Raw genomic sequence first — 14,178 nt, forward strand, 5'->3', positions numbered from 1 at the left:
GGGACGCCTGCCGCAGCATGGCTTAAGAAGCGATGCCTAGGTCAGCGCCTGGGAACCAAACGGGCAAACCCCAGGCCACCAAAGCAGAGCATGCAAACTCTACTGCCGTGCCACTGGGCCAGCCTCTCTAGCCAGTCTCAACACAGGTTTCAACAGTCAAATCTTTGATAGTCCAATGGTCCCTAGCCATTGGAATATTCATCGAGACTATGTGTGGAGCATTCCAGAAAGCTGGCAATCCCTTTGTAGCTGTGTAGCTAGGATTACTAGGAAACTTAATGTCCAAAGAGGGACATTAATGTCCAAAGAGAGAATAAGTTAAAAGTGCCATACTAGCACAAGGAAAAATCATACTCTAGATGTTAAGAGCTGGGACTATATAGAGAATATGGCAGTGTCCCTCGAGCAGGGTGAAGGAACTCTAGGCCGTATTCTTCCTTGAGCATAAATCAGTCCCATACAGATGTCTGCCAATTCTAGAGACAGGCCTCAGTATTCCCTCTGAAGCAAAAACCAGGCAAGATTCCTCCTTCATGCCAGCAAGCTTTTCCTGTCCTGGTTAAAGGTAAGCTGAAGCAAAGACTAGGGCTCACTCACCGGGACCATTCAGAGGCCCAGTGGTTCCCCTCCCTTCTCACTCCAAGAGATTTTGTATGGGGGACATCACATTCACAAGGTCCCTCCTGTTTGCATATGCTGGTCTATTTGGGAAAATAGACCAATTACTGGTAGTCACTTTGAGGAATCCACATTCAAGTAGTGCATGGGTGTGTAACTTTTATGTTTTATTGTACTTGCAACACATTAAACACTGAGCATAAGTATGTGCTGGTCTTATGACAGCAGATTTTTGAAATGTAAAGATAAATGGACAAATGGCTTAAAGGATGTGACATAGTAAACATTAATTTTAGAATCTAGGTAGTGGTAAAATTTCAGGTACAGATTGCAATTTATACCATCCACCGCTAAGAAAGAGGGACAATACCCCACAGCCTCTTTGGAGTTTGCAGATGGCATCCACACAAATATAACCATTGGGAATACTCCTTTGACACATTACTTGATTAATTCAGAATGTCACCAGTTTTTGTTTTTTGTTGTTGGTTTTTTTTTTGTCGAGGAAGATTAGCCCTGAGCTAACATCTGCCACCAACCCTCCTCTTTTTGCGGAGGAAGACTGGCCCCGAGCTAACATCCATGCCCATCTTCCTCTACTCTATATGTGGGACACAGCATGGCTTGCCAAGCAGCCCCATGTCCGCAGCCAGGATCCAAACTGGCAAACCCTGGGCCACCAAAGTGGAACGTGTGAACTTAACCAATGCGCCACCAGACTGGCCCCTGCCACCAGTTTTGAGTCTTGCCAGAGTAACAGAGCACTCTATGTCAGGTCCAGGCTGTGCTGCGGACTGCTTCTTGGTCCTTATGGCCCTGCAGATCCACTGGGAAAGGGTTATCCTTAGTGGATAAAGACACTGTGTGGAGTTCACAGAACACAACCCCTATGCCTCTGGAGCAGGACTGTGCCTTCCATGGCAGAGACCATCTTGCTGTTTGAAAATCAGCATATTTACAAGGGCATATTACTTGGCCCCCATAAATACCAAGTGACTGACCCTGGGAAATCAAGTATCTAGGTCACCCAAGGAGGCTGAATTAACTCTATCATGTCATTAAAATAGCATTTAATACAGTCAAGGTACAATTTTCAAGTGATTTTCCCAATTCTACAGGATTAGTAAATCTTGTTAGGTTTGTTCCTTGTCTCTTCTTACACATTTGTCCCAGAGGGATATCATTTATTTCCACTGTTTATAAGTCTCAAAGAAATTATGTTCTGTGTTTAATTTCTATGGAAGACATAGTCGTGCTGATGAGAGAGGGATTAACTGTGAGCAGGGAGGCAGGCAGAGATCACATCATGTAGGACTTCACAGAAGAGGCCGACAAGTTTGGATTTTATTCTAAGAGCAAGGAGAAACCTGGACTGAATTAATCAGGAGACTGACTGGATGTAATTTTCATTTTTAAAGTATCACTCTGGGAAGTTTACAACGATACAGGCCTACCTCAACAAACAAGAAAAATCTCAAAGAAACAACCCAACAGTGCACCTAAAGGAACTGGAAAAAGAAGAACAAACAAAGCCCAAAATCAGTAGAAGAGAGGAAATAATAAAAATCAGAGCAGAAATAAATGAAATAGAGACTAAAAAACAATACAAAAAATCAATGAAACCAAGAGCTGGTTCTTTGAAAACATAAAGAAAATTGACAAACCCTTAGCTGGAATGACCAAGAAAAGAGAGAGAAGGCTCAAATAAATAAAATCAGAAATGAAAGCAGAAATTACAACAGACACCTCAGAAATACAAAAGATTATAAGAGAATACTACAAAAAGTTATAAGCAAAAAAATTGGATAATCTAGAAGAAATGAATAAATTCTTAGAATCATACAACCTTCCAACTGAATCAAGAAGAAATAGAGAATTTGAATAGACCAATCACCAGTAAGGAGATTGAAACAGTAATCAAAAACCTCCTAACAAATTAAAGTCCAGGACCAGATGGCTTCCCTGATAAATTCTACCAAACATTTAAAGAAGACTTAATACCTATCCTTCTCAAACTCTTCCATTACCTATCCTTCTCAAACTCTTCCAAAAAATGGAAGGGGAGAGGAAGTTTACTAACTCATTCCTACGAAGCCAACATTATCCTGATACCCAAACCAGACAACAACAACACAAAAAAAAGATAATTACAGGCCAATATCACTGAAGAACATCAATGCAAAAATCCTCAACAAAATACTAGCAAATCAAACACAATACATTAAAAAGATCATACATCATGGGGCTGGCCCCGTGGTCGAGTGGTTAAGTTCGCGCACTCTGCTGCAGGCGGCCCAGTGTTTCGTTGGTTCGAATCCTGGGCATGGACATGGCACAGCTCATCAAACCACGCTGAGGCAGCGTCCCACATGCCACAACTAGAAGGACCCACAACGAAGAATACACAACTATGTACCGGAGGGGCTTTGGGGAGAAAAAGGAAATAATAAAATCTTTAAAAAAAAAAAAAAAAAAAAAGATCATACATCATGATCAAATGGGATTTATTCCAGGGATGCAGGGATGGTTCAACATCTGCAAATCAATCAACGTGATACATCACATTAAAAAAATGAAGAATAAAAATCACATGATCATCTCAATAGATGCAGAGAAAGCATTTGACAAGATACAGCATCCATTTATGATAAAAACTCTAAATAAAATGGGTATAGAAGGAACATACCTCAACATAATAAAGGCCATATATGACAAACCCACAGCTAATATCATTCTCAATGGAGAAAAACTGAAAGCTATCCCTCTAAGAACAGGAACCAGACAAGGATGCCCACTGTCACCACTCTTATTTAACGTAGTATTGGAAGTCTTAGCCAGAGCAATCAGGCAAGAAAAAAAAATGACAGGGATCCAAATTGGAAAGGGAGAAGTGAAACTGTCGCTATTTGCAGATAACGTAATTTTATATACAGAAAACCCTAAAGAATCCACCAAAAAACTTTTAGAAATAATAAATGAGTACAGTAAGGTTTCAGGATACAAAATCAACATACAAAAATCAGTTGCATTTCTATACACTAATAACAAAGTAGCAGAAAGAGAAATTAAGAATACAATCCTGTTTACAATTGCAACAAAAAGAATAAAATCCCTAGGGATAAACTTAACCAAAGAGATGAAAGATCTGTACACTGAAAACTGTAAAACATTGTTCAAAGAAATTGAAGAAGGCACAAAGAAATGGAAAGATATTCCATGCTCTTGGATTGGAGGAATTAACATAGTTAAAATGTTCATACTTCCTAAAGCAATCTACAAATTCAATACAATCTCTATCAAAGTTCCAACAACATCTTTCAAAGAAATAGAACAAAGAATCCCAAAATTTATATGGAAAAACAAAAGACCCTAAATAGCCAAAGGAAGCCTGAGGAAAAAGAACAAAGCTGGAGACGTCACACTCCCTGATTTCAAAATATACTAGAAAGCTATAGTAACCAAAACAGCAGGGTACTGGCACAAAAAGAGACACACAGATCAATGGAACAGAATCAAGAGCCCAGAAATAAACCCACACATCTATGGACAGCTGATTTTTGACGAGGGAGCCAAGAACGTACAATGGAGAATGGAAAGTCTCTTCAATAAATGGTGTTGGGAAAACTGGACAGCCACATGCAAAAGAATGAAAGTAGACCATTATCTTACACCATACACAAAAATTAACTCAAAATGGATTAAAGACTAGAATGTAAAAATGGAAACCAGAAACCTTCTGGAAGAAAATAGGCAGTATGCTCTTCGACGTCAGTCTTAGCAGCATATTTTCAAATAGCATGTCTGAGTAGGCAAGGAGGATAATAGAAAAAATAAACAAATGGGACTACATCAAACTAAAAATCTTCTGCACAGCAAAGGAAACCATCAATAAAATGAAAAGACAACCTAACAATTTGGAGAAGATATTTGCAAACCATATATCTGATAGGGGGTTAATATTCAAAATGTACAAAGAACTCATACATCTCAACAACAAAAAACCAACAACCCAATTGAAAAATGGGCAAAAGGTCTGAACAGAGATTTCTCCAAAGATATACAGATGGCCAACAGGCACATGAAAAGATGTTCAACATCATGAACTATCAGGTAATTGCAATTCAAAACTTCAGTGAGATATCACCTCACTTGGTCAGAGTGGCTATAATTAAGAAGACAAGAAATAGGGCCGACCTGGTGGTGCAGCAGTTAAGTTGGCACGTTCTGCTTCAGCGGCGTGGGGTTCACTGGTTCGGATCCCGGGTCCAGACAAGGCACTGCTTGACAAGCCATGCTATGGTAGGCGTCCCACATGTAAAGTAGAGGAAGATGGGCACGGATGTTAGCTCAAGGCCAGTCTTCCACAAAAAAAAGAAGACGACGACGACAAGAAATAACAAGTGTTGTGGAGGATGTGGAGAGAAGGGAATTCTTATGCACTACTGGTGGGAGTGCAAACTGGTGCAGCCACTATGGAAAACAGTATGGAGATTCCTCAAAATTTAAGAATAGAACTACCATATGATTCAGCTATTCCACTGCTGAGTATTTCTCCAAAGAATATGAAAACACTGACAAATAAAAATGGCAAGTAATGGGATATATTGGAGTATATGAGGAAGCCATTTGGTGTAAACCTAATTCGGCCTGACCTTGTCTTTCCAAAAGGGCCTGACCAAGGCTGTTGAGCATGCATTGTATATCTGCTTTAGATATTCCCTATGGCAAGAGCAAAGGCTCTAGAGATAAAGGTGCAACTTCCCTCCCCCTCCCAACATTGGCATTTCCTTAAGGATTAAGCATCCTTCCTTAGGCTAGAAACTGATTGCTGCGCTCACCTGCAACGACCCAGCTCAAGACAATAGACTTGCCTCCTGCTACGCCCTCCGAGACAGCAGACCCACTACCTGATGTGTCCATCAAGTGCTGTGCCGACAGGGCAATCTTGTGACTATTGTGGGAGGGACATTTCAATCATATGTGAAACGTCCTGTATGGGGGTATATAACCACTCTGTATACCTCACTTCTTTGGTGCCCTTTCTTCCTTAGGGAAGAAAGGCCATGGGCCATGGTGCTCAGATTTCAGCTCAGAATAAACTCTCCCAAATTTTCATTTATAGATTCGATATGGATTATTTTTGTCGACAACACAAACGCATAAACATACATGCACCCCTATGTTCATCACAGCATTATTTACAAGAGCCAAGACTCAGAAGCAACCTAGGTGCCCCTCAAGGGATGAAAGGATAAAGAAGATGTGGTATATATACACAATGGAATACTACTCAGCCATAAAAATGATGAAATCCGGCCATTTGTGACAACATGCATGGACGCTGAGGGTCTTATGCTAAGGGAAAACAGTCAGAAGGAGAAAGTCAAATACCATATGGTCTCACTCCTAAGTAGAAGACAAAAACAAAGACAAACAAACACATCACAACAGAGATTGGATTGGTGGTTACCAGAGGGGAAGGGGAAGGGGGAAGGGCAAAGGGGTGATTAGGCACACATGTGTGGTGATGGATTGAAATTAGTCTTTGGGTGGTGAGCATGATATAATCCACACAGAATTCAAAATATAGTAATGTGCACCTGAAATTTATATCCTGCTATAAATCAATGGTACCACAATAAAATAACAGAAAATTTTAAAACATTTTAAAAAGAGAACAAAAAGGCAGTGGAAGAATGAATTTGCTCTCTGCTTGAGCTGAAACACCCATTTTCTCCAGCCCTTGGACATCAGCATTCCCTGTTCTCGGGCCTTCAGACTTAGACCAGGTCTTATGCCATTGGCTCCTGGTTCTTGGACCTTCAAATTTGGGCTCGAATTTACACCCTTGGTTCCCCTGACTCTCAGGCCTTTGGGCTCCGAATGAAACTAAATACATCACCAGCTTTCCTGAGCCTCCAGCTTGCAGACAGCAGATCACAGTACTTCTCATTATTAAATATTAAATATTCCATTAAATCTATTTCCATTTTTTCCACCACCTCCCCCTAATTATCAAAAAGCTCTTGCTTAAAAAAAACATGGATTGGAGATAAAAAATAAAATGATACTCTTTAAATAAATAAAATATCCCTCTGCTTCCTGTGAAGGGGAGTTGAGAAATGGAGTGGTAGGTGGAGAGGCGTGTGTTTAAGACAGAGTTTGTTGTTGTTTAAGACAAAAGATAGAATGTTTTAATGCCAATAAGAATGATTTGGCACAGTGCTGTGAAGGGGTCCAGAACAGAGCACTGTAGCATAAAAATTATTTTCATCTGAAGGCACTTGAGAATAGGCTTTTTTCTGAATTCCCTTATCTACTTAAAAGCAGAACCTCCCAAAAAAACTCAGCTGTCATAAATCCTCTCCACAGGAGTTTTGGGAGTTTTGCAACCAGGAAAGATTGTCAAGACATTGTCACAAAACTATCTTGTCTCTCATCCATTCGCCTGATAGATTTATTTTTCCTAAAAGTCATTTGTTTTCCCATAAGTGTCTTTCCTCTCCTCTTCCCATGCTAAAGTGGTATACAAAACCCCAATTCTAACCTCCTCCTTGAATCACGTTTCTGTGAACTCTTGTGCATACATAACTAAAAATCTGTCTTTTCTCATACTGATCTGTTTTTTGTCTGTTTAATACACGGAACTCCAATTACTTATTGTAATAGGGCAGAGGAAAAGTTTTTCCCCCTGAAAAGCTAGAAAATGATTCTGTAAGAGTGTCACAGAGCTGACCCCTAGAGCTCTGGAGAAGGACTTGCCTTACAGGGCAGAGAACTACTTGCTGTTTAAAAATCAGCTCCAACAGGGGGAAGAGGGAATAATCGTAGGAGTGAAGTTCTCAGAAGTCTGGAAGGGCAGGAAGGGATGGAATCCAGAGCTAGTGCGGGAGATGCCCTGAGGTAGGAGCAGGAACACCTCTTTCACAGAAAGAGCAGAGGAGGCAGTGAGCCTGGGATCAGGTGCAGAGAGTTTGATCGATTTGGTAGGTGAAAGACAAAGGTATTCCTTGTGATTCCTTCTGTTCTATTCAATTGAGACAGGTTCATCAACTGAGAGTGAGGATGGGAAAGGGTAGAGGCAATTGAAAGAGAGAAGACAACATGTGATATGGCCTCTTTCAGAGGGTGGGAAAGGAAACATCATAGAGAATTTCCTCCCAGGGAGTACTTAACACCCATCTGAGATTTGTTTTCGTGAAGTCAGTCTGCAGGATTGAGTTGTTTGTTTGTTTGTTTGTTGTCAGGAATGCTTGGCTTCTTGGTGCAAGCGCAGAGTAGAGAGCAGCATTTAACGAGGGCTGGATCTTCACCAGGTGAGTCCAATGGAGGGAGTAAGAAGAGAAGAATGAGTACAATGGAGGGGATGGGATTTAAGCTAAGTAAGGAGAGGAGGGGGGAACTGAGCCGTTAATCGGTGATTCCAAGTGGAAGAGTCAGCTGATAAAAAGACAGCAGTCAAGTAGTTGCTGCAGTGACCTGGTAGGCTGGGGGTGGGTGTTAGAGGCTCCTAGCCGGAAGCTGGGCTGCAGGGCAGTTACTGGGGATATTAAAGTCATAAATATAATCCTGGGAATGGGTGGTAAACAGAACTGAGTGAAAGACCAATCTACCATTTTTTGTCCTTGTTCTACACTCTTCTCTGCACACTGGTCTCCAACATGTAAATGTTTTTACCGTCGCACAATAGGGGTAGGTTTGACACTGTGAACTCTCAAAGGTTATCACTGGCAGGTAGAGAGTTAAGGCACAGTAAACAGACTTAGAATTCACACGGGAGAGACCGTAAGACAAAGGGCTTGGGCAGCTTTATAAAGCTCCAGGGAAAATCAAGGGTTTAAACCCCCTTGTGGCTTGGAAGGTGCAGACAACAAAGATGACAAAAAACGGAATAGTGTTGAGTGCTTTTGCTTATGATGAAGTAAACTGCTCAGTAGTGGGAAAGAGGAATTGAATTAAGCAGATTTACTCTAATTCCTGGGTTACAAGTCAAGGACAATCAACCCTGCATGCTCTTTTATTTACTCACTCATCTCTCCATAGGGGAATGTTTTCATATGAAATGAACCAAGTTATAATGAATATCCACAGTAGCCTGAAGAGAAAAACAAGTTAGAACAAAACAAAGGTGAAGATTATCGAAGGGCCTACCCGGTGGTGTAGTGGTTAGGTTCGTGTGCTCCACTTCAGTGGCCTGGGGCTCGCTGGTTTGGATCCTGGGTGGAGACCTACATACCACAATCAAGCCACACTGTGGCAGCATCCACATAGAAGAACTAGAAGGACTTACAGCTAGGATATACAACCGTGTACTGGGGCTTTGGGGAGAAAAAAGAAGATTATAGGAAACATTCTGAACCTGTTTCTCTCAGTACAAGGTTAATCTGAGTCACTGAATAACAGAAAACATTAACTAGGTGGATACAGCATTAAGTTCTAGTGCAGAGTTGAAATGCCAATCCCTTTCAAATCCTGGGTTAAAAATTGTACAGTTTGAACATTTTGTATATACAGAAGTTTGTAGATAAGAGACCCCAGTTCAAATTCTAGTCTCATTTATGAGGCAGTAAAAGACTTTATATATCTAGAACAACTGGTTTAACATATATCTGGTTTAACAACCTTGTAACTGTCTTCACAAATTTACTGATATACTTTCCTCTGTAGGGGAGGAAGAAATTTCCTCTACCCTCTCTGGGTTCGTCTGACCAGAGAATGAATTAAATTCACGTGAGACAGAGTAGCAGGAGAAAATTAAACAAAGCTTTATAACATGTATACATGGGAGAGGGCAGGCAAGCTGAGCAACTCGCCAAAATGGCTGAAGCCCCCACCTTAAATATCATATCCAGCTAAAGACAAAGGAGGATGTTGGGGGTGGGGGGAGTCAGTTACAGGAGGTTACCACAAACAGGAATAAGATTATTATGCAGATTTAAGTCCTTGCCTTTGGCATTGATTAAGAGTTTCTAGAGATAATGTCATCCCCTTTCTTCTTCCTGGTACAGAGTGGGAGGCACCTTTACAGATGGAGATTTCCCTTACAAATGTAAATGTCTCCTAACAAAGGGCAAGCAAGTTCCACTCCTCAGAGCCTCCTTCCCTGTCCCAGTTTATTAAAAGCAATCAGCCCCAAATAATCCTCATGCCAAAGAGATATATCTTGGGGTGGCCAATTCCAGGCCCCCACACCTCAGTGCACAAGCTTAGGTCATTTCTTTCTCACTGGTCACTGGATTTACAGATCACAGTCTTCTGAAACTTTCCACCGTTGTGGCTGAATTCTTCTTCTTCTTTTTTTCAATTAAGGTAACATTGGTCTATAACATTACATAAATTTCAGGTATACATCATTTATATTTCGATTTCTATGTAGATTACATCATGTTTATCACCCAGAGACTAATTACCATCCATCACCACACTCATGTGCCTAATCACCCCTTTCACTGTCTTCCCTTCCTCTTTCCCCTCTGGTAACCACCAATCCAATCTCTGTTTCTATATGTTTGTTTGTTGTTGTTTTATCTTCTATTTACAAGTGAAATTGTATTTGTCTTTCTCTGTCTTATTTCACTAGCATAATACTCTCAAGGTCTATCCATGTTTTAGCAAATGGCAAGATTTCATCATTTTTATGGCTGAGTAGTATTCCATTGTATATATAAACCACATCTTCTTTACCCATTCGTCCCTTGATGGGCACCTATGTTGCTTCCAAGTCTTGGCTATTGTAAATAATGCTGTGATGAACATAGGGGTGCATGCATCTTTATGCATTTGTGTTTTCATGTTCTTTAGATAAATACTTAGCAATGGAATAGCTGGATCATATGGTAGTTCTATTTTTAATTTTTTGAGGAGTCTCCGTACTGTTTTCCATAGTGGCTGCACCAATTTGCACTCCCACCAGCAGTGTATGAGAGTTCCCTTTTCTACACATCCTCTCCAACACTTGTTATTTCTTGTCTTAATTATAGCCATTTTGACAGGCAAGACGTGATATCTCATTGTAGTTTTGATTTGCCTTTCTCTAGTAATTTATGATGTTGAACATCTTTTCAGGGGCCAGCCCAGTGGAGCAGGGATTAAGTTCGCACGTTCTGCTTCAGCAGCCCAGGGTTCACCGGTTCAGATCCTGGGTGCAAACCTATGCACCACTTGTCAAGCCATGCTGTGGCAGGCATCCCACATATAAAGTAGAGGAAGATGGGCACAGATGTTAGCTCAGGACCAGTCTTCCTCAGCAAAAAGAGGAGGACTGGTGGCAGATGTTAGCTCAGGCTAATATTCCTCAAAAGAAAAAAACTCTCTTCATGTGTTTTCACGTGCCTGTTGGCCATCTGTATATCTTCTTTGGAAAAATGTCTGTTCAGATCTTTTGCCCATTTTTTAATTGGGTTGTTTGGTTTTTTGTTGTTGAGATGTATGAATTCTTTATATACTTTAGATATTAAACACTAAGCAGCTATATGGTTTGCAAATATCTTCTCCAAATTGTTAGGTTGTCCTTTCATTTTGTTGGTGGTTTCCTTCACTGTGCAGAAGCTTTTTAGTTTGATGTAGTCCCATTGTTTATTTTTTCTGTTGTTTCCCTTGCCCTCTCAGACATGGTATTTGAAAATATCCTGGTAAGACTGATGTCAAAGAGCATACTGCCTATGTTTTCTTCTAGAAGTTTCATGGTTTCAGGTCTTACATTGAAGTCTTTAATCTATTTTGCGCTAATTTAGTGTTGGTGTAAGATAATGGTCTACTTTCATTCTTTTGCATGTGGCTGTCCAGTTTTCCCTACACCATTTTATTTTTTTTGAGGAAGATTGTCCCTGAGCTAACATCTATGCCCATCTTCCTCTGCTTTCTATGTGGGACACCTGCCACAGCATGGCTTGACAAGCGGTGCTTAGGTCCACACCCAGGATCCAAACTGGCAAACCCCAGGCTGCCAAGATGCAAACTTCACCACTGCGCACTGGGCTGGTCCCCGAACATCATTTATTGAAGAGACTTTCCTTTCTCCATTGCATATTCTTGGCTCCCTTGTCAAAAATTAGCTGTCCATAGATGTGTGGGTTTATTTCTGAACTCTTGATTCTGTTGCATTGATCTGTGTGTCTGTTTTTGTGCCTGTACCACACTGTTTTGGTTACTATTTCTTCGTAGTATATTTTGAAGTCAGGGAGTGTGACACCTCCAGCTTTATTCTTTTTTCTCAGGAATCCTTTGGCCATTCGAGGTCTTTTGTTTTTCCATATAAATTTTGGGATTCTTTGTTCTATTTCTATGAAAAATGTCATTGGAACTTTGATAGGGATTGTGGCTAAATTATTCACAGAAATTATTAACTTTTGTGCCTATTTGATCTTCTTTGATTTAATTGATATAATCTTATCACCTTTAAAATCCAGAGTACTGAACTAGGCTTAATAATTCAGCTCAATGTAAATGTACTACATTCTAACAGAATCTAGGGAATAAAATTTGATATCTTCAAAATACAGTCACGCACCACGTAACAAGGTTTCAGTCAACAACAGACTGCCTATGACACTGAACCGCTTAATCTCAAATGCCTGTGCCTGATGCACAGTAAGCCAAACACTGAGACATCAGTGCTTGGAGATGGAGAAAGGTTTTTTTTGAATTGGCCAAAACAAGAAGGCAGGAGCATAGGTTCTCTCAAGTCCACTCTAACAAGAGAAGAAAGCAGGGGGTTTTACAGAGATAAGGGGTTTGGCAGGAGGAGTTCCAGAGGAACAAAGGGTAATCTGTGTTTCTTTCACTCACAATAAGCTCCTGGGCAATCCATTTTGCTGGGTATCTGGTGATCCTTGAAGTCATTCTCTTTCTTCTGTAAATGAAGCTCATAAATCCTCGTGACCCTTGAATTACCCCTCAGGTTAAACAAGAAAACAGCAAATTAACAAGATTAACTTCTTTTCATAACAAGGTTGAAAGGTAATCTTATTGAATAATTACAGTAATCCCACAGTACCCAGCTTCACATATAGGACAGTGGTCCCATGAGATTAGTACCATATGGCCTAGGTGTGTAGTAGGCTAAACCATCTAGGTTTGTTTAAGTGCACTCTGTGATGCTCCTGCAACAAAATCACCTCACAACATTTCTCAGAATATATCCCTATTGGGGCCGCCCCATGGCCGAGTGGTTAAGTTCAGTCACTCCACTTCAGTGGCCCAGGGTTTCACCAGTTTGGATCCTGGGCACGGACATGGCACCACTTGTCAAGCCATGCTGAGGCGGCGTCCCACATAGCACAACCAGAGGCACTCACAACTAGAATATACAACTATGTACTGGGGGGCTTTGGGGAGAAAAAGAAAAAGAAAAAAAGATGGGCAACAGATGTTAGCTCAGGTGCTAATCTTTAAGAAAAATAAAGAATACATCCTTGTCATTATGATGCGTGACTAAACTACTACAATGTTATTCACTGCACCAGTACTAAGAAATACATTTAAATATCATTCCTTAATAATTTACACTACCAAAAAAATTGCTATGAAAAATCTGAAGACTAAAGGAAAAACGTGATCCTATAGCACCCCCAGCATTAAGTGTGATTACAAAATAAGGAGACAAGTTTTAAACAAACCTGCCAGAAAGCACATGTTTCTTTCTAACAGTTTCCCATGGAGGAGATGCACTGTATGCACTGGAATTACGTTGCTCATACCACAAATGAGGAAACCGCAGAAACCCATCGGGGCTTGGATAAGCGAGTCTCAACTGAGGGCTAAAATGGCCCAGAGGATGAAACAGAGGCCTCCCCAAGAAGGGATGACCAGGATCTGCAGGACAACGTATACTTTGAAAAAGAGTATATTAAATATTACTACTAATTAATGATACTATTTATTAATATTAATTCCCAAAGACGTATTTCAACATTAATTAAGTGGAATTATTTTTTGTTTGGTCATTTCAAATAATATTAAAGGAAAGCATGAAGTATAAAAATTATTTTTTAAATCAAAATGGCCCCAAGCTAAAAAAAAAAAACCTTTGCCCTGGGCCTAATGGCCAGTAAGTGCAGGATCAGAAAACCCAGGTCAGTCTGATTTTAAATGCCATATGTGTTCCATTCAAACATGCCAGGCACATCCCACCTCAGGGCTTTTGCACTTGCCAATATGTACCGGCTCACAGTGTAAAAAATATTTCTTTCTGTGAATCCTGGCATAAAATATTTTAAAGATATTAGACTACATCAAGCTACCTTCACTTCTCCACTCTCTCTTACCTGAAGCCTCCTAAACCCTGGAACAGAAGTAGTTTATTACGTATTTATAGAATTGACAAGAGATTTTCACATATTGAGTTATATGGGGTAATTATTCAGGTTCAAAACTGATTGGGCTTAAATTAAAGAAGCCTGACTTATGGCCTGTCAAACATACATTGTACATCTGCTTGAACCAGTAAGGTAAAGAATGCACTCTCTTAAGATAACGCGTCCTTCCCCTCCTGGGCCCTGTTGGTAACGCCTGCCAACATTAGTCCCTCACATCAGGGTCATGTTGACCTGCTCATTTGCA

Source organism: Equus caballus, chromosome 3 (assembly GCF_041296265.1).
Source record: "Equus caballus isolate H_3958 breed thoroughbred chromosome 3, TB-T2T, whole genome shotgun sequence".
In the NCBI taxonomy this organism is placed as follows: Eukaryota; Metazoa; Chordata; class Mammalia; order Perissodactyla; family Equidae; genus Equus; species Equus caballus.